Here is a 22,934-nt window from a genome sequence, read left to right as displayed (position 1 = left end):
CCCCCTGCTGTCCTAGCAGCATAATATGTAACCTTTTTATTGCCACAAAGCCTTTGATTGTAGTGTATAGTTTATGTTTATTAGGATGTTTGAGTGATGATATTGCTGACGTGCCTGCGAAGTCAAGGCTGTCATCCTTTTACGTGCCATAAACTGGAACACCAGCTCACGGTTTTGTACCTTCTGTTTTCTACTTTTGTATTTATTTTATTAAATGGGGATTAAAATGTGATTGCAGATCCTAAGTATTACTATAACATAAATTCACAGATGGCTATTTTTTACAGAGCTACATGCGTGCCCGGATATCTCCTATGCCTTACACTGCGGCACGCTTTCTCTATGTTGAATCAGACTGCTTTAGTGCAGACTAATCGTGTAATATCGCTCCAGCGCACTTGGGCTTGAAAAAGATTATCCAATTTGCCAAAAGGCATAGGGACATTCTTATCCAAGACCAGCTAACAGCTTTCGATGAGCTATAATCCCAGCATGGCCAGCAGGGAGAAGCCATCTATGAATGCAGAAAGAATCATTATATCATGTGTAGAGAAAGTTGACCGGTGTAGAAATAATAAAAAAAAAACATACCTTCCAATAGTTTTCGCGGAAGAATTCCAATTTTTGGGTACTGTCGCACTCTTGAAATGTTATGATAAATATGTATTGTTATTGATTTGAAAACCAATTGACTCAAATAACTTTAAGACAATCCCACATCTCTAGTATAGAATACATGTGTAATGCAGCCAACTGATTGCAGACCAATGATTTCTCAATTAATATAACTATAAACTAAGATTAGTAATATTGGTCAAATTACTTTTTTTTATGTTACATTTTAAGGAGTATTTTGAAAGAGATGAAGGAAAGGCGTTGGCAAAATGACTTTGCCGATCTCATTGGGAAAGTTGCTTGCAGCTTCCAAAGTAAAAGCTGCTTTCTCAAAGTATAGTGGCACTTTAAAGCTATTATAGATTGGTACCAGCCAGATTCTCAATTTAAAGTGCAAAATCATGCATTTTCAACATATTGTCAAGAAATAATTTTCCTGTATTTTTACAATATTTTCTCAGGGAAGAAAAGGTGATATTACATTATCAATATTCACTCTAAACACACATTTAGTAGCACTGGCATTCACTGATGCCCTCTGCCTAGAGGTGTTAATCATTTAAAATATCCATGCTGATCCATGCAACAATGGGGTTTCCCATCCATCCACTGGCAAGCAAGAGCCCTTTATTGATTGACTTATCTGTGTTATGTGTAAAAAAATAAAATAGATTGTCCACCCTTTTGCTCATAAGTACATGCCCTGCAGATGCCCTGTAAATGTAAATTCAGACATTGGGTCAATATAATTGCATGGCTAAGTAGTACACACCACTCAAAAATGTATTGTATATAATTTATATTATACAAATAAAGTAACTTTGACTTATCTTGAAGAATCCTAACACTATATGACCCTAATGCATATTCTAAGGTAAGAAGAAAAGAAATCTACGACTTCTTTTGAACTTTTGAACACATGCTTAAGAGAAGCACAACCATAAAAAGTTAAAGAGTTGTGGAACTATCCCTAATTAGGAGAAAATACCGACTGATTTATATACGGCACAAATAGGACGTTCAGGGATCTGTAACTCAAGACATTCTCAGCGTCTGGCCATCAACAACAATAGCAAGCAGCGCCACCAGCAGAGCGGGGATGGTAATATACTGAAGCCTGTACCCAAAACCTCTCCAATATACCTGAGAAAGTAATTATATTGTTTAATAACACAGCTCAACAGGCATCACAACTTTGTTTTATCTGATAAAAACAAAAGAATGTAATGTTTAAAATTGGTGATGTGTTCCCTTTAAACAACTAACCCTTTATATGCCAAATTGAGAAAATGATTAAAGCCGTATTGGCCTAGATAATACCTTTTTATTGAGCCAACACAGAAAAACTGGAGTCACAGTTTTTAAAGGTGAATGAGGTTAATCCACATTTTTCCAGGTTGACCCAATTAAAAGTATCTCTATAACAAAATCATAACTGCAAAGGTGTGTTCTTCCAGGATTGGAGTAACATATTGATACCTTCAAAGTCTTAACCTTTTCAGCACCAAAGTACAAGTCACACACTGCCTGTCCATCCGGCATTGAGAAGGTTAATTGCCTTTTTGATGATGGTGATTGGCATTCTTTAATTCTCTCGGTTTCTAGCGCCTTTGTTCGTTTATTGCTGTACTTTTCAATTTCTTCCATAATGCTCATTCTTTGCTTCCCACTCTCAATCATTATGCCAATATCCTCATTCATCCTTTGTGTCTGCAACCTTTACAATTCTCTTATCTCATCTCCCATTTACAGTCATCTCCCTGTATCTGCATCATTTTTCCTCTTTCTTTCCCCCTCCGGTTTGCCTTTCCCATATTTACCATGCCTTTTTGTCTCATTTCATTAATTTTCCCCATTCATTTACTGTTCTCATTCACAGATTTATATCTTGAGTCATTTACATTTTTTTCTACTCTTTTACTACCTTTCCTATGCAATTTGACATAAAATGTTCATTTTAAGTCTGTTTCCTACATGTTCTCCCTTTTCTTTGCTCTTTCACATTCTCTGTCTGCCTCTTAGCATCTGCACGCTGTAAATAAATAAAAGCCAAACCTACCCTCCCCTCCCTCAGGCTTTCTGCGGACAAACTGCAGGTGCGTTTATGGCAAAAATATATTCTGCTCACATCTCTAAGCTGCTCCGCCAATGTTATTTTCCACATTAGACAGAACGAGGATTAGGGAGGGGAGGTTTGCAGTGGAATGGACTGCGGCGCTTTGCAAAAAAAAAGAGAAAAAAGGCAGAGAACTTTGTTCCTAACCACCGCTGTGCTGATCATAATATTATATTTAACAAACGTTATCGCTATATTGAGCTGGCAGTATATTCAGCGCTCTATTCGATAAGAAGGAACACGCCGAGATAGCGATCTTGAACCCAGATCAGATCTCTCAGTGTTTTGTGTATTATTGGTGTTGTATGGTGACAGGGAGCAATATACTTCATTGTAAGAGGACAGCTTATAGTATAATTTGTGATGGGATTTAAAGGATGGGAGCTGAGTTATGTTAGCGAGCAACAGAAGCAGAGGTTACTAAATCATAATTAACTGCTCCTGCAAGACATCACAAAGAAGCCAAGAACAGCCACCACGTCACACGGCGATTCTCCTCTACGAAACCAAGATCACGCACAATACTGAAAATATCACTTATTTCCCGTAGACGAAAAAAAGCCCTATTTTAATTCAACTAATTTATTCTTCCCAAAGCACATGACACTTAATACTGAGAATATGTTTCTTCTGCATCGAAATGTGACCCAGTAGGTGTTTTTGTAAAGAAGCAGGACAACCCCAGGAAATTCTGATCATCACAGACAAACATGTTATTCCCGATAGGATGATCCATGTTAGACTAACTGGAAAAGTATGGATTTATGGAAGGGAGGTTCTGGCTCCTTTTTTGTAATTTTCCACTGTGACCAATGTTCTATTTCGTATTTTGTATTTGTTTGTAGTCATGATATATAAGGAATTCTAAAAGATCTCCGTATAGCAAAGAAAAAAAAAAAAACTGGCTGGACAGAGAGAATAGCACATCCATATTGCATACAGCACCCTGGTGTCTAATATCCTGGCTCTGGCTCGCTCACGAGACTGCACCCAGTTAAAATAAAACAGAATTTATTCAAAATCTACTGATTTATGTGACGCTGCAAAGTAATGTTTTATTCTACAGATGTTACATTTTAAAACTCTGCACTCCTGGTAATTTGATTCACCAACCTATAGCCTGAAGTGATCAAGCTGTGCCAGGGATGTGGCATGCCAGTCCTAAGTGGTTTAGTATGTCCTCGTGCAAATGAATCATGTCCTGGGCCAGAATGAGACTCAAAAAACAGCCCATGCAATTAAAGCACACAGATCGACCAGCATGGGCATGCCCAGTGGCACATTGACCATTACCCCAAACTGTTTGAAAGCATAGAAACATAGACGGCAGATAGGGAACATTTGACCCATCTAGTATGCCAATGGGCCATTGGGCATTTTCTCTGTGGCACTTTATAAGTCCACTGCTTGAAGACATAGGTGCGGCCAACAGTTGGATAAGCCCAGCCGCACAGTATGGAGTATTATTGTCCTGAACTCATATTTTACTGGGTTGATGGTAGAATACCTGAAATGTCCCAAGAGGATGCTAATACATCCCTTTTTTCTCTAGTATAATTAGTCTAATAAAGCAGGTAGGTAATATATTTTTTTAAAGTAGCTTCCAAAGCAGATTCTGGAGTATTTGATTTCAGCGATTCAGTTTGTTTCTCTAGATCAGTCTTTTTTAGAGCAAAGTTAAAGGAATAATAATAATAATAATAATAATAATAATGGATTATATGTGCTAGAGTGACTATAGATAGCAATTAAACTTGTTGATTCATATCTTATCCTAAACTTTTGGTTTAAGTGTTTGTGGGACTTTACTGTGCAGTATGAAAGACCAGGACACACATTTCTTCTGCAAGAAGAGGCAAGCTGGCCAATAAATAAGTTGACTTGTCACAATAGAAGCTCAATGGTCCTTCATAATGCATGGTGAATGAGTCAAAATGGCAGCACTCTTGCACACTCCAACTTTTAGTGAAACAGTACCCAGAGTAAAAGCCCTCCTATTCTGGATGTTCTAGATAATATTTTGTGGGGACTGTGGAACTATTAAATTCCCTCTATGTTTGTATATATGATATACTCCTAGTGCTATTAACAATGGATAGCAGCTGTAGAAAAAAGATGTACGAAACTTTTTGTATATAATGAAATTTTGGAGCTACCCACCAGTCCAAGTTCTCAGGATATCCTCACTAAGATAATCTCTAATTAGCGAAAGAAGATCTGTCAGGAAAACTAATAACGAGACTGATTACGCTGCCTTTCAGATACTAAAACTACAGTGAGACCTTGAGGACTGGAGTTGAGAAAAACTTCTATATTGAAATACGGCTTCTGTTCCAACCTCTGTGCTCCTCTAATACTTTTGGATACAATGAGCTTTGGTTCTCTGCATTCATACTCCCAGCACTACACAAAATAATAGATCAGAGCTGCCCAAATATTTCACAGTATGGGCCATAAATCTTTTAGATTCATACGCTGGTGGGCTGGACCCCTATTAAAACAATGATGTAATATAATAAAGCTTCCAGAGTTTTAGGCAGGCTGTTATCCAGATATTATTTGGCCTCCAGACCTCCACTTGGACTAGTCTGGAGTAAGTCTCTCCAGGGGCCAAAACAATTCCACAATCCCATTATTTTGATTAAATAATGTTAGTCTTATTAAAAGCCATGATTTTCATTTGATAAATTTTGATGTGCTTTTTTTTTCCACTGATGCTAAGAAACATTTCAGTTTTTTTCCAATTGCAAGGGGCGAGGACTGCTTTCCTTTATTGGCTATTGGTGATCGGCATAAAACTCAGTTCTGACGGGTCATGACCCTACAGGAGTTTTAAGATTTTCTCAAATTAATAAGGAATTAAAGAAGAAATATTATGAATCCCTGGGCAATGTGCTAAGCCTGTGGTTGTGGCCCTCAAATAGAGGAGAGATAAACTGCAAATAAAGATAACCTTGGTTTCCCAATATAAAATGATTTGTCTTAGAGTTATTAAGTTATAACATCCAAGGGACTGGTCAACAAGGCTTCTTTTGCTTTGATCACACCAGTCCTGATACCTAGAGTTAAAATGTGCCCATGTGGTGCCTTCCTCGGTAACCCACTGGCCAAGGGGGTCAGAATTCGGTGGCAATGTGATATCACACACAGCAGAGAGATATCTGTATTCACGTCACATGGGTCTCTCTCCAGCCAGATGTCTCCCTCAATGCCCATCCTCCATATCCAGACTGCGAAAAAGGTCACACGGCACCGTCTGGACATTAACCTCTAGCATGCTGCACCCAAGGGTTAAATTGCATGCAAAACAACAAAAACCGAATTAGCGTGCCAGAGGGGAACAGAGAATATTAGATTAAAATGAAAATCAGTTGGAAGCCATGCAAAAGAAGAGGCAGCTATTAAGAAATACCGCGACAAAAGGAAGAGAAAACAACAAAGAAAAACAGAGAATAGGCAGGACTAGGAAATGAGAGCTGGGAGAGACCCAAAAAAGCGAAAGCAGATGACAGAAAAAAAATTGAATGCTTTATTTTGCAATCCATTAAGAGGCAAAAAAAAACCTCCTTTACCTCCTTACTCCATGACGTACCATGCAGTCATGAAAATAGTTGGCTTTAAACCCTTTATGATGGCATGACGGTTCATGTGTAAAAAAAATCATGGGTCCCCATCGGCAGTCTTGTGCGAGACTTCCTGAAAGCAGGGCAGCCTTGCTGAGGCACCAATCATGGGAGAGAGAGCGCCACGGTCAGTGACCAATCAGCAGCTTCTCAAAATGGCAGAAGACAGTAAAATGCCTAACATGGCTTCTTCTTTCCAGGTAATAAAAAAAAATGTTTTCAGCTGATCTATCTTCAGATCAGACCATGCATGGAATCAGACATTGTGTAATACCAGCCCCCCCCCCCAAAATTTCAAAGCCCCCTAAATAAATGAATACAAATTGGACGATTTGTATACAAAATTGAGGTACAAAAAGGACACCATTTTGTGGATTTTGCCCCTAGGTTATGTGTCTATAGTGTATTTATGGCACGTAACCCTAGCCTATCCAGCCGCTGTATGTTGTGTTCTGTCAACTACATGGGTCATATGTGCAATATACATGTATGTAAACCATATAATACATTAACTAAGGAAAATAGAAGGTGTGTATGTGAGTAGTATAAATGTATTATAAATATTTATGCAACTGATTAAACTTGTAAGAAGAATGTATTTTAGTTACACTATTTAATGGGTAAATTGTTATTTAATGGGTAAACAGACTTTCTGTTGTGTACACACAATTGTATTCTTTATGGCTATGAGATATACTTTTACCCTGCAAACATTTTGAACTCCTCAGAAAAAAAGGGGAGAAAAGAGCAACAAAGGGAATTTTGGGTCGCAAAGAGGGACTGCCGCTCTTTACCTGCCGCTCCAACACTTGAGAGGTATGCAGGTACCCGGCGCCACTTGCTGTACTTATTTTCTATTTTTCTTGCTGTACTTATTTTTTATTTTTCTTTATAGGACAGTTTATCTTTTTTGCCTCTAAGGAAGTCTAAACGGCAAAAGCATGAGGTTTTGTTTGTAATCCGAGAACATTGATTTTAAAACACTATATATTTCGGTTTAAGAGATTCATTTTATATTGTTGACTTTTATTATTGTTAATGAAATACCTATTGTTTTTATTATAAACTTTCCAATCACGCTGATATTGTTCTTTCTCCGAATGCGCTGGGAACTGCTCATTGGTTTTATCAGCTGTTCTTCCTTTCTTTTTTCTTCCAGCTTTTTGACCGGCGCAAGCTCATACCAAATTTCTGATACCACGGGGCAGACTGGGTAACCAAAAACTATTCGGTTTGCGGAAAGACAAGGGGGCCGGGAAGCAGCTACAGGTTTCTTCATTGATCAATAAAATAATGGGCAGGTTCACTCTAGAAATGGCATGTGTCCTGAGAGAGTATCTAAAAGTAATTGAAGGCTTAGGAACCTACTGAAAAAAGACACCAAACCAAGAAATCCATTATTTAAGGACATGCCAAATATCGCTTTTTTATTTACAATTCCATAACACGGTTGGTTTTATCTGCACTTACACAGCCACTTTCATTTCAGAGAAAGCTAAATATTGTGACAGAGTCCATTTTTGGAGCATAAATAATGTATGGGACTAGCCATATAGCTCTTAGTAATTCCAGGACTATTATGATTTTGAACTCCATGATTGTTATAAAGAACATCTTGCTATGGAAGTCTCTGCAATCAAGTAGAACATTTGGACGCACCCTTAACAAAATTCATAGCACCCAGCGCTTGATGACACGCAGAAGTGCCGCGAGCAAATCTCACTCGCCTAGCAAATGAAGACCTGCGAAGCGTAACAAAACATCTTTGTTTGCTATGTTGATGAGCAACGGTCTCACATATACATTTGGCGTTATCTGAAGCTACTCTTTATCATACAACATAGTCAACAGCCTCAGAGTAAATAGACTTATAGCAGATCTGTCACTCTGCCCAAATCCTAGCTTTTACGGTTCAGTGCTCTAAATAACCCACCTAATACTTAAAAATAGGCAATGCAAATGTATTAGAACCCCATCCTATATAGAGCAACGCAAGCAGACATTTTAACGTACTTTTCTTAGAATCTGCATGATTACGTCTTACCATTAAGTTACCGCTAAGCGTTTACCTATTGTGCAGGGTGATTGGTTCAGAGGAATGGTGGGGCGAAGGAAGATTGGTTAAACATGCTAATTTTATCACCTTTTGCCTTATGTCTCAGCTCTCTTCATTCATTTTCAATGAAGCTAGAGGAAAATCAAAGGGGAACCAAAACTTTATGTCTTTATGTTTAAAGGAATGAGTGCTACAGTTCAGTCTTCCTCTGAAAAGTCTCCCAAACAGCAAGAATTGTGCAATTATTCTTTAACTTTGATAAAAAAAAAAAATCTACGGCTGCTTTTGTGTTCTACAGATGAGGTTTACTGGTAAATATTCTGTTGAAAAAAAACACATTGCGTTTTTTTTTTATTTCCAAATGTCACGTAAGCTGCCTTGAAAATGTTGAATTAGCAAATATTGTTTAAGAAAGATGGGGGGGAGATTTGCTCTGAAAGAAAAATCACTAAGATGTATCTGTTTTCTATCATGGAACAGTGGTGCATATGGAGACAGATAGCCACCTTCCCTTATACTACAAATGGATGTGCAGAATGCACGAGGCAGCGGACCATAACCAAACAGCGTAAGATATATGCTGCAGATGGTTAGTACTTAAGATAAATGCACATGTATAAAAACATTGTGTACATAAATAGGGGTAAAGCTGATAAAGACCTACATAAGAAAAATGAGACAGAATCGTCCCATTGAAATGTTAATAGAGACAGATGAGAGAGTAAAAAATAAAATGGGGAAATAAGAGACACTAAAAGCCGAAGGATGACAGATTGAAGAAAAAGAAGAATGCAAAAATTGTGAATAAACAAAGAATCTGGCCGTGGAAATAACAGGGAAGGAGACTGTTGTTATAATAGAGAAGAACAGTATGATTCTTAGAAAAAAATCACATTGAGCCATCCTTCATGGAACGCTTTGTATAATAGATGAGAACCATAACCATATTATAGTAAGGATATTAATCCATTGTGCGAACTTGCATATTGATCATGTGGCAGGCAGTGATTGCACGTTGCTCACTCCTATCCAGACCGTGCTTAAGATTTTGGTTTTGTACAGCAAGTGGAAAAGGGCAAAGTTTAGAAAACACTCCAAGGATTCTAGGTAGGTAAATGCAGATAGGGATCTAAGGGGTGTCACGTTTTGATTCCTTACCCGCTGTTACATGCGTTGTCCAGCTACTTTATACATAGCATAGCACAGGGTAAGAATTTCACAAGCCTGATCTTATTAGAACATGATAGGAACAACTCTGACCCATGATAATTTTTACATTATATATGTAATATTGTCCAAGAGTAATGTGGTACGGCATTGGTTGGATTTTTGAGATGTAATCTCTTTTGGCTGCGGCTGCACATTTATTTACCGGATCTAAAGAAGTAAAGGTAACGGACCTGCTCTATCTGCCTTAACCTACTCATATACATTTACCAGAACCTCCAATAAACCCAGAGATCTGGCCTAGCAACAGCGATCGCTTGCATTACCAACGAAGAGATCTAGAAAGTCAGCTAAAAATGTACATTTTCATGTTTCACTGTTATAAATTAAATTATCAATGATGAATACATTCTGAATTATGCAGCATGTGATTAAATTGTATTCTTACTAATCCGTAAACATCTATTCATCCGTCTTGTACACTGTAATAAAAGACCAGGCAGTATAAAATAGAGCACTGAATCACCATTAAATTGCTTTCTGAAATGCTAAGGAGAAACGTGTGAGATACTTGTCATAGGTTCAACAAATCTCCATTGATAGTCACAAGGAATACAAATAATTATACACAGCATTGTATAATGTATTAGCTGATCTTTGACCATCCATGTTTCTTGAATTATACTTCTAGACACTCTGGTTTTAGTAGAATTGTCTTCGCCCATAGTTATAATCATCTATGGCCCCCATTTTATGGCGGTGGATGACCCTGGTATTCACTATTACTTATCCTAAGAACTACTCTCTCTACTGGTAGAGCATCAAGACATCTTACATCATCTTATGTCGAGCACCTTTAAAAGCCCTTTAGGACTTTCTTGCAGTGGCAAGGACATCTGTCAGCACTGGTGGTTTCCTGCTGACCGAACTTTGTAAACGTGTAATCCCTTGCTTAAATCAATCGGAAGGGCACAGGAAGACAGGATGTCCCTTGCAGGGACTGTTTACACCACTTGCCCCCCTACTGGCTGATCCCATGCATTGCAATCAGCAACGCAAGTCAATAGAGACTTCCTTGTGGATCACAATGTGATAAGTGCAGGGGGATTCCAGGGAAGAGAGTGAGACTATTACAGGGGCGCCCAACGTGCCCTCAGAACATCAAGGTGCTGCCTCCATGAGATCTACAGTGGTAACTGCACCTCTAACCATTGGTGGATCCAGACTGATGGAGGCAAGCTCCTGGAGTAAGGATAAAGACGCTAGTCCAGACACGGGGAAAGATGCATCAAAGATGAGCTGAGACTTCAGAAGATACGTTGCGTTTCTGTGTATGTATGTGTGTCTGTCTGGGTAACGTGTCTCTGTGTATATTAGTGTGTGTGTCTGGGTATGTTAGTATGTGTGTCTGGGTATGTTAGTATGAGTGTCTAGGTATGTTAGTATGAGTGTATGTGTCTGGGTATACACATTAGTATGAGTTTTATGGGGCTCTGTATTACTCACACACTGCACATTACTGTGAGTTTTATGGGGCTCTTTGATACACTCATACTACATATTATTGTGATTTTTATTACTGTGGGGCTCTATGATGCACACACACACTGCACAGTACTGTGAGTTGATCTAAAAAATTTTTGTTGACTGCTATTGCATTATTGTCAAATGACCCCTCTATTAACATACAGTATGTTACACAGCTGCAACGCCATTTTTTCTCTTAATGAAAAATGACAGCAGTCCACGTGCACAAACATTTCTGATGAAAAAAACTTGGACACCACTGGAGTAGTAGCTCTCTTGTATCAGTAATTAGGGGTAAGTGGGTTCAGGATACAAAAGAGGAAGTAGAAATAAAATGAACAAATTTAAGCTCTGTCAATGGGAGTTCAGCTTGGCCAACACTAACATATTGTGCATGGAAATGCATGGGCTTGATGCTTTTAGAAACATATAGAGATGTTTTACATCCTTAAAAGTACCTACTCTGCCTTCTTAAAGATACAGGATGGACCTCTAAAGGTTCGAAAGGCTTGCAGAAGAAACAAAGGGGATGCATAACTAAACAAATGGGGAGGATTAATGATGCAGGCCTTGACAACAAGAAAGTAAAGATGGCTGACTCCATGATATATCTGTAAGGGGGAATTCTATACTTATTTAAATTTTTGTCTGATACAATTTACTTTTTAAAATGTGTGAACGCGATTACATAGGTTTATTTAGTGTAGCCGGATTTGGGAAAGCGACTGATGTACTATAGGAGGCCAGCTCTATTTAAGCTTTTTTTTAAGGACTTAGTGGTCTACATTGTGTAACGGGCAACAGCAGTGACATTTTTTAGACGCCATGCCTCCCTGGATTTTGGAACATCTCAATCTCTAGATTATACAAACGCAAAAGAAAAAGTTCCTGTGAAGACACTCTAACATCTGTCCGAAGTACAAACTAAGAGATATAAAATCTAGCAGCGTCGCTATATCACTGTGTTCATCAACGGGTTACTTTGTGGCATCTGACCTTATTTCCTTCTTACAGATGCTGTCCCACTTCCGCTGCGCTGTCTATTTACTGTTGTATACAAGGGACAGCTGGAGATTACTTAAAATTCAGGATGTGGCTGGAAAAGCTACATTTGCTGTTTTTTTTCTTGTACAGCGCAATGCTAACTGTCAGCAACTCATAAAATAAATACAGTGCAGTTGATTTACAGATAACAAAGCTCTGAGGGATGTATCAAATCCACCCCCTCCTATTGCCTGCCATTATGCTAAAGATGAACTAGTGTGTTTGACATCCCAAATACTTTACATGGGGGGGAAAGCACAGAGGGAAGCAGAATTATGAGCTGGGAAAAGGTCTTCTGCGTCCAAAGGGATGTGCTCTGCTAGATCACAAGAGTAAAACACGGCTCCCGAACACGGTATCCATGCTTCCTGCAGTATGGTCACATGTTGTCTTTAACACCGAACCTTTATTATTATTATTATTTATTGTTTTATATGGCGTCATCAAATTCCGTAGAGTTGTACAAAGGGTAGACAGGACATAACAAGATATAACATAACAAGAAGACATACAGAGACAAGAGGTGAGGAGGGTCCTACTCCAATGAGCTTACGTTCTAGATCGTCCCAAAGACATGTGCAATGGACTCCAAGCATGTTTACGCAATAAAAAGGACTGGCAGGTTTATTTAATTATTCATACTAGAACCAATTATATGTTTAACTATCATACCATTTTTCAACCCCCTCTGCCACCATTGCATGTCTAAAAATTGTACACAATTAGATATGTTATCTATACATCCATACTATACTAGTAAGAACCTGGTTTATCCTTCTGCCCCTGTCCTATACTACAGAAGGTCCTGACACTCCCCGTGAGTTTTATATGCTGTGTATATACACCTTCCTACCACCGGCCCATTGACACTCTCCTTAAATAGGTTCCTCGTTATAAGAGCTGCCTATTCTAGTGAACGTGGACACTTTAGGTTATGCGGCTTAACATTGTGGGTTTGCATGGCCACTAAAAAATGACTGCCAGACCCTATATTTTTGTATAACTAAGTAAATTGTAAAATGTTCCATCTGGCTCCTAAATACTAAATAGATTTGTCCATCCCTGGCTGTCCTATTGTGTTTTGCTTCCAGACTGATGCCTCCTTCTATAACATACCTTATTTACATACATACATAACTACAATGCATTAACCCCCCGTAACTCTTTTAAAGGAGGACATTAGAATGTTAATGACTGTGTGCTTGATGGTAAATGAATGCTAAACCCTCTCTTCTGATCAACATCAGTAGATTTGAGTGATTCATCTGATGGACGCCTCCCTTTCTCTCCCTTCACCTTAATGAAACAAAGTTACCAATTAATTGATCTTTATGATTATATTTATACAGTAGTAGGGTAGGAGTACATAGGTGTAATGCCAGATAAGCCAGCAGCCAGGGTTGGCCTGGGCCTGGTTGCATGGTCCAGATTCTTCATTAATGGCTAGTCAGTCGCCTGTCTCAAATTCTTGAAGCAGCGCTGGCCTGTTCTGAGAGGCCGGTCCTCAGCGGGGTCACGTAGCGTGACGTTGCATGGCCCCCCAGTTGTAGCACAGCATCTTGTACCATGTGCGAGCAGAAGCAAATTCAAATGCCAGACAAGGAATGATAAGCGGTGATTGCGAGGGTGTGGGTATGGCTGAGAGAGTGTGCGAAAAACTAGACGAGGGGCTGATATAGAGTGGTGGGGACACTTGGTTGTACTAGCCCCCAGGCCAAAATATGATAGCCCTTCCCTGCCAGCTGCTTGGTCTAATTGCATTTTCCTCGGGTCCGCGTCTTATGAATGACGGACAACCGGCTGCTTGCTCTACAGAATTTCTGCTCCTATATTTTCAATGAATACTAAATCACCAATCTCAGCGGGGGCGTTAATTTATATTCATCTGTAGATGAATATACTGGACTTGCATGATTTCATTGAAACGTTTTTTTTTTCTTGAATGTTTGATACCTATTAAATGTCTCACTTAGACCGAGTATACAACAGGCCTTTACCTATCTTTAGCAATTAAAGGGAAGTACCGTATTTATAGGCGCATACCACGCACCGGGGTATAACACGCACCCCTGTCCGGACCGGAAGTGAGGGAGACGCGGCTGCAAATCATGCAGCTGTAGGATTTATCGGCGTATAACACACAGGTAGGGTTTCCTCTTCTTATTTTAGTTATAAAAGTGCGTGTTATACGCCGATAAATACGGTAATTTAACATGTCAACAATGTAAATGAAAAGTAAATCCCAGAACACTTGCGGATTGCGTCTCTTTGTGCATATCCTCTATTACCATGCAAAAGGTGGACTAGCAGGCTGCGCACTGCGGACCACCTTGCTGCTTTAACCCACCAGTCCATAAAGCCTGATGTTAATGCAAGTTGATTTCTTGCTTCGAAGCTTCTTCTTTACACGGTTAATTCTCCTCTACTGCCCCCTGCAGGAGCACTACAAGTAGCTTTATGCTACAGATGTACAGTTGTAAAGCAGTGTGGCCCCCCGAAGTCACAGACACAATGTATGAACACACACCTTAGGCCACCAGAGTGCAAATCTCAATCAGAAACAACTATTTCTAAAGACGAAAATGAATTACAGCAAATTATATTCCTATAGCGTTATATAAATTACCGTATCTAGCTGAGCAAATAACACAAATGGTTCTAAGATAGGACAGAACTTTGCTTAACTCTTTAAATGCCATGGTACATGTGATGCCCGTGGGTACTTGATGTATATGAGTTTTACAGCTCCAGAAAATTATCCCTATTTACGATATATCATGTTTAGTTTTAAACTTCACTATCATTGCAGATTTTCAGTTATTAAAGACTGGGAATTTTTGTAGATATTTGAGGATTTATGGTTAATTTAAGATAAGAGAAATGTTCATTTCAAAATGTTCCGTTGTAGTCTATGGGAGCAAATATTTCCAATTGCAGATGAGTTTGCATTGTAATGGACACAAAAGACAGAAATTTAAAATGGACTCACTGAAGGCTCACTAAGTTTCACTGTGGAAGCCATAACTCGCTCCAAAAATGTAATAGGGGTTTCTCTTGCAGAGATCCATCTAGGGGCATCTGGGGCAGGATCGGAGGCCTGCCCCTTGCTAAGAGGGGCAGCAGGGGCATTGCCACCAGGCAGCTCATGCATGCCCTTTACCTTGTGATGCCGGAGGCAGCTGGCCCTCTTGCCCCATGGAAGTTGTGGCCCCGGTGTCTTGGATGCATTGGCTAAAAGATAGCGTTAGATTATTATCCTATTTGGCTCCTTTTTGTTTTTAACCCCTTAATGACAAAGCCTGTACATGTACGGCCTCAAAATGCATTGTTTTCAATGGGTTTAGGCACTGCCCATTGTCCTTAAGGGGTTAAACTATGATAAATATGGTTGTAGAAAAAATAATAAATTCTTAAGGCTAAGAAGATACAACAGGTTTTATTATGATTTCATTTACACCACTATAACACAGTGTAATAATATTTTTTTTAGATGAAGTGTCCCGTATATACAGCTTTTGGAGTTGAGTGGCGGAATGGAAATAAGTTGGCATGAAGAAATGATTCTTGCATTCCAACTTACTTATCAGGCAAAGATTTTTTTTCTGGATTGTTTTGCTTCATTTGAGAATATAGCATTGCTCCCTAACATATGGCAATTTAACCTACTTGTAAGTTAGATGTCTTATATCATACCTCCCAACTGTACAGATTTGAGTAGAATAGTCCCGCTTTTTGCTGGGGATCATGGGCTGGTTAGGGAGATCATACCTGTGCGTCATATCCTGGCATTCTCCTTCATTGTGTTGCAATGTGGCAAAGTGCTGGAACCTGACCGGCTCCCATCTTTAACCGCAACCGGCCTGGCTCTAATGAGTTCCCCAACAAGTGTGCCATTTTGGGGTTTGAGGTTATGTTGTATTATAAAAGGTATGAGTATTTGCATTTGCCAGGAGGTTAGGATTCTGATTCATGCGCTAGCACACACCATCAGCGCAGTCTCAGGAACAAAGGGACAAGAAGAATACAAGTTGAATAAAGTGTAATGTGTTTTTTGCATCCATGCGGGTGCTTACTCATAAGCTCATTACTGTTATGAGTAAGCACCGGCACGGGCAGAAACATATTATTCCACCGGTATTCCTTGTCCATCTGTGTAGAATTTCACTTTATTAAGTATCTGAAGCAAAGTGCGATGTTTTCTACTTTTGGATATTTGACTTTGGTTGGTGCTATCGTGGAGGCACCTTACTAACCCCAAGGATCCTGCATCCATACAGCCTTCAGAATCGAATTTGTCGGCTCCCCAACCGGACTACGTGTTTTACTCAGTATTTTCACATACTGCAAGGTTTTATTCCAACTAATACTGCTATAGTTAATAATGCTTCATAATTGTTATGAAAATACAACAATATTCAGCAGTGTCTTGGATAGTAATCTGCGCCGATGCATAGACTGCTGCTAGCGTAAATATTGACTGCCATATATATATATATATATATACGGTAAACCTCTGTGAAGCCAACATCATTGCATTGTTTTATGCAAATAAAGACATTATTATTTTCCTCTATAAAGATGTTCTGCATGTAAATGTTATGAAGCGTAGAATTTAGTACTTCAATATCAGGAAAGGGAACTTTGACGAACACTTTGCAATTAGCCCATCACATTCTTGTCACGTCTCCGCACTCCGTTCGTGTGGTTTAAAGCTTGCATAGTAAATGGTGCTTTTCTCTTCAGTAGGAATAATCAAAACTAATCCTCTTTGAGCATTATCACATATCTCCAATTTAACATCTCTCACCATGCTGCCCCTTCTTTGCTAACCGCAGCATTTCTGTAAGCTTCTATGGTATGTAATGGATGTAACTAGAATACATTCTGTCTTTAGTTTATGCGGCATGCTGTCAATCAGCAGTATATTCTCCACAACGCACCTTTATCCTGTTGTTTAATAACCCCCTTACCTATAGCCTGTTATTTTACCCCACCCTATGCAGGAATGACCTCTGTCAGCATGTTCAGAAAGCCGTCCTCAGCATTGCTATCCACCAGCAGATATTGCCCCTGAACTTCTTTAGATTATTGCTATTTTCACAGCATTGACGGAGAAAATTAATTCAGAAACACCTTTTGCTCCCCTGTTATTTACTGTCCCTATCCCCCACTGAACAAGTTTGATATAAAACACCGACGCTACGCTGTTGATCTGCACGTTTGCTTTGTAAATCATTGCTGCCTATCCTGTACGAATGTAGCATACTTAAATAATCACCTAACTTTCAAAGTGTGCTCTGAAAACTGATGTAGTAGTACGAGATGGGGTAAAGCCAAGGGCATGCTGCATTGCCTCATAGGAACACTAGGTGGCAGCAGTTAATTCATAAAGCATTACCTGAAAAAAAGCTTTATTTTCTTTTTAAATTAAAACTTTGAGGCTAGAGGTTATGCACACTCTTGTACTATATGCAACTTATTACTTTGTGTCTCCAGACTATAATAATGAAGTCATTAACACTACTGTTACCATTTTGGTCTCCAAAGTATTGTTGTATGTTTTGTTTTGCTATTAATTCTAAGCCATCGCATGGATCAAAAAAACACCATTTATCCCTCCTGCTCCACATTTATTTTAATTTTAATATTCCAATTAAGAGGTGTTTGCATCAGCATTTTGTGCACTTTTAACAAATCTGTTTATATCTGCATAAAACAGATGTCCAAATGATCTCATTCAACATAAGGACAGTAACTGCCTTAATCAACACAAAGACAAATTGTCCTGCTGTTAAATGGCTAGGTGAGCGCGTAGAGGCAGCGTCCCCTCAAAATGGTAGGCAAAACATTATACAATATGGTTTAATAATCTTCTCATTTAGAGGACAGTCGATGCATCAGCACAGGCAGAATTAGATCAAATCATTAAAAATGATAGCCTGAAACACCATTATTGTAGTACATGATGACATCCAACAGGAACTGATGAGCGAATAGATGCATGCGGGCATTTGTAGACTTTGGAAAGTGGGTCACTTGAATGCCAGGTGGCACCTTTAAACTATTTCAGAAGTACCCATAGGTCACATAACATCCTAAGCAAAAATTGAAACTGGACCAGCGAACCAAGGCTAGCGGTTGTTTAACTGGCATTATAGTTTAGCTCTAAGCGAGTACTCACTGGGCACAGGTGGATGAATCAGTATTTGCCGTTCACACCTGTGCTAATTAGAGTGCCGCAGAAAACTTGCACCGCGAGGGGGGCAATCACTGACAGTGAGATCCTCTGCCTTACAGGGGCAATTAATTTCAGGTTACCCCTCCCATCAGTGGTAGAAGCTAATACAGTACATGGAATAGGCATATGGGTATCCTAAATGTCTGATTGAGGTTTTAATTAGCAAAAACTAGATGAGCCAAAAGGTTCTTATCTTCCGTGAAATGTTATGTTTCCATTCCATTCCATGTCTCTAAGAATGTTATGTATACCTCAATACAGGGACAGTTTCAACAGTAAAAACAAAGATATATATTAGTTAACTCACAATGGGGGTTATGTATAAAAAACGGTTGAAGCGCATTTCGAGAAGATGTTCTAGCACTTTAAAGCCAGTGATGGATAAATGACACATGTACGGCAAACGCGTACGGCACACACGTATGACTTCCTGCTGGCTGCACGCTACACGCAGCAAATAGCAAAAGTATATCTCGCAGGCTGACGCACACTGAAGCACTGGATTGGTTGTATGAGCGTACCTGGCTACCCGGAGCACTCCTTTGGAGGTTATGGGAAAGAGGTCCCGGTAATGTTGGTGGGTGGTCCCACTGATGTCAGTGGGCATTCCTGCAGATGTCTGTGGGTGGTCTCTTGATGTCAGTGGGCAGTCTCTCGATGTCAGTGGGCGGTCTGGCCGACATCATGGGTCACATGCTGTTTTTGTAGGGAAAGTATGTGGGGAGTGAGGCTTACCGCATTAGCACTTTCCAGAGTTTCCAGCTATGTGTATGACTGGAAACAAAAATACATGAAAGGCACCATTGGGCGCCAGCCGGGTTCTTATCAATGTAATTGTCCAATCAGCAGAAACCTTCCATCGGTTACTATGGTTGTAGAATAACTTTTCAAACTTGCACCTCAAGTCCGCTTTTTATTTAACCCCCTTTATTTTTTTCTGGTGGTAGCGCATCCTGAAGACCAGTAATTCCGTAACTATTAATCAGAAAATCAGAGATACGCTCTGTTAGTGAGTATAGACTGATTGTTCACTTAGTGTAGTAGTTGTATTCACGCTCAATTATAAAGCGGCAACTCATACTCAATTCAACAGGGGCAATAGTCTGCAGTCCTGAATGTGAAGGCAATGCCCTGCAGAAGTTTGGTGAGCTATACCTGTGAATAAAGGGGTATGACAGGAAAGTGTACGCTGGGGACAGGAGCTGCACCCCCCTTCATCTTGTTCGCAGGTGAGGGATCATTGGGGAATATCTAGATTATGTTAATTGCACATTACTTTGCAAAGAAACTGACGCCACCTGTTCCTTCCCCTCATTCCACATGCAAAAAATGGACATAATTCAGCATAGAACAGCGCAGGGCTGATTTACACACCGGCCGCTCTCCCCCCTCCATCTCTACCTACAGCTGTTTCCTTTAACTGTTTCACTGCTGCAATGGCAGAAATGCCCGAGATACGAAGGTCCAACATCCGTTAATACAAAAGACAAAGAATTCTAATTAAAATGTATAAAATAACACACTAAAATATAAAAGATATATGAAGCATCCACAAAAACAGCAAATAAGGAATCAGAAATAATTGGTAATCAGAACTGAACAATATGTAACCTTAGTTTGGTTATTTAATGGCAACAGAGCTATAAACAGAATTAATATTTTAGAGCTCTTTGATCCAAGGAAAAAAATATTGCCTTTTGGATTCAAGAAAGATTTTTACCCCTGATGGCAGAATTCCAAGTCACTTAATTAGGGTTTTTTTGCCTTCTTTTGGATGAAGAGTAGGAAGGTTAGGTAGAAGGGTTGAACTTGATAGACTTAGGTCTTTTTTCAATCTTTTTGGAAACATTCATAATAAGCAATTCTAGGCCAAAGTGCTGAATGTGGAGCACATGAATATTGCACTGGCTAGCATGGCAACTACTCCTTCTACTCCCCTTACATTTCAGGTGCCCAAATCGGGGCACCTTTGTTGGGGGATGTGACAAGGGTAGGGACGGGGTCTGTCCCAGAAGTGTGCAGGGGTTGGTGGCTTGGCCCACTGTACAGGAAGAGCTGCAGAGAATCACGAGGTGACCGCAGGGAATCTGTAATTACAACATAGACCTCAGTTATTTTAAAGACGATCTCGCCAAGTGGCCCATGATCCCCACTGCCTGCAAATGTAGGGCAACTGCCTGCGACAGAAGCATAGTACCCTAAAATCGGTAAAAGACTGTCTTGCAAAATACAGGACTGTTGGGCGTAATCTACGCCACATTTAGTAACTTGATCCTAAACTGCTCATTTTAAACATGGCCCGTTGTTTTCAAACACTACAAAGGGAAGACAGGAAAACGATGGTCATTTCCGTAGCTCTCTCACAGGACAGAAAGAGTAGTAGGTTGAATGTGAAGGGTAATCAGCTGTTGGTCCTGTTGATGCTTGAGAATAAATTTAACAAAATACAGTGAGACGTAAAAGCTTCTGAAGAGTAGCTAAGGTTATTAGAGAAATGATTTCATTCATTTTTCAGTTCATGTATTAGGCGGCCAGAATGGAATTTTCTATATAATAGGGGGGTATTTATTTAAAAACAAAAGAAATGTTTTGACACCTTTATACTCAATGGTTCGTTTTGCTAATCTGTTTCACATAAAGGACAAAAGCATTGATTGTCCTACAGACTGACTTAGAAGTGGAGAACTAGTGCCATCTAGTGTCAGAAGACTGGTACTGTTCTGCAGTTTTACAAAGGGTTATATATGGGGCATGGACAAGCAGAGAGTTTAATTGCGAGCTTTCGAGACCAAGTTGTTAGGTCCCTTCCTCAGGCATTAATGCAGCTAAATACAAAGGCACAATTCACATGTTAACAAAAACTTAAAATAAACACAGAGGTATTGGGGAATTTGCACAGCAGTAAATTAGCCGGACTAGCAGAGATCTAATAGACAGATAAGGTTCACTCAGAGCATCTTTGGTCAGTTTATGAAATAAAACATAATTTTTTTCTCTGTACTCTAGATGTTGGACAATAAGAGAATATGCAACCCATAACAAATTAACCACTAAAGCATAAATGAGTATATATAAATGAGTTTTGAAATATTTCATTGAAATACACAAACCCCTTTAACTTAGCCAACTTTTGTTTTTAAAAAAAAAGCTACAGGACTTTTCAAAAATATAATTACTTGTCGATCAGGGTAGGACGTGGCATTTTGTGAAAATATTATGTAATGAAATTGTGCTAAGAAAAACACAATTTAAAGAACCGTCATCTTAACAGCTTTTAGCACGAGTAAATTAATTTATCAAATGATGTGTGGCTTGCAGGTATTTGGGACTATTTGAGGCAGAAACAAACCTCTGATCCAGTGATCAGGATAGAAAAGTGGGATTTATTAACCATCATTGAGGTGACGTTCAACGGAGGATGCTATGCATTATGTGGGGCCAACCAATCGCTTCTTTCAAGTGAAGCACATTGGAATTGGTCCTTCAAAAGTCAGTGAGTTATAACTACAGCTCTCATGCGAACTCCTGTTTCCGTGATATACATGTAACATCTAACATGTAGTGGTTTATTCACTAAAGGAAAAGTTTTCAGGAGAGCTAAGGCTTCAAATCCCTAACTCCATCAATATGTATAGTTTAGGAAAATAGACAATAGAGAGGTGATGTGATAGAAATATTTAATGGATGAGCTGGGCCTTAATTGTGCATTATGCAGGGTCAGTCGAGCTCTACCTGCAGCAGAAGCTCGCCAGGGTTGGACTTTCATGATGAATAGTGACGTCAAAGAGATGAAACACAAGTGACCAACTGTCTTGTCAACTCTCCCTTTAGTGAATAGACCCCGATAAGTTCTCTGTGTCCTTAGTGTCAACAAAAAGTTACCAAAGGACCCTTTGGGTGTAAAAGACACTACGGACGAGCTGGCCTTAATGCCGGACAGCTCAGCACTTCCTGTAGCAGTAGGGATGCCAGCTGTCTCCCCAAAATGTCCTCAGTGTTTGAAAGTACATCTGGTGCTTGCCAGGGGAGCAAAGGAAGCCTCCCCAACACACAAGAGGTCTGTGCCTACACTGGAATTCTGAATGTAAAAAAAAGACATAGTATGTTAATGGGAGGATGACAAAGAGACTTCTGGGCTGGGGTGCTATTTGGTTGAGAAGTGGCCCTGCACCCCCACCACTGCACACATACTGTGCGGGGTATCAGGCTTTCTGAAGCATGTGGCAGTCCAAAGTAGCCAGCATTATCTGTCGAGATCCTACTGGAGATCACGGATCCACACCCCACAGCTGTTTGACACTGTGTGACACACACTGATATGACACCCTGCTTCCTGTGTGATCAGCATGGAGGGAGTCCAGACTCCAGACTTCCAAAAACTTTTAAAAAAAAACAAACAATAGAAATTGTAATGAAAAAAAATTGAAAATAATGTAATAATAATTTTAAAGCTCCCCAAGATGCCTCCTCTCCATCCCCTTCTATTTAAGAGATGATTCAAAAATACCCAACGTACTCTTGAGGAATGTGTAAGACATGAAAAATTAC

This window comes from Spea bombifrons, chromosome 2 (genome assembly GCF_027358695.1).
Source record: "Spea bombifrons isolate aSpeBom1 chromosome 2, aSpeBom1.2.pri, whole genome shotgun sequence".
In the NCBI taxonomy this organism is placed as follows: Eukaryota; Metazoa; Chordata; class Amphibia; order Anura; family Pelobatidae; genus Spea; species Spea bombifrons.
This window is presented reverse-complemented; position numbering follows the sequence as displayed.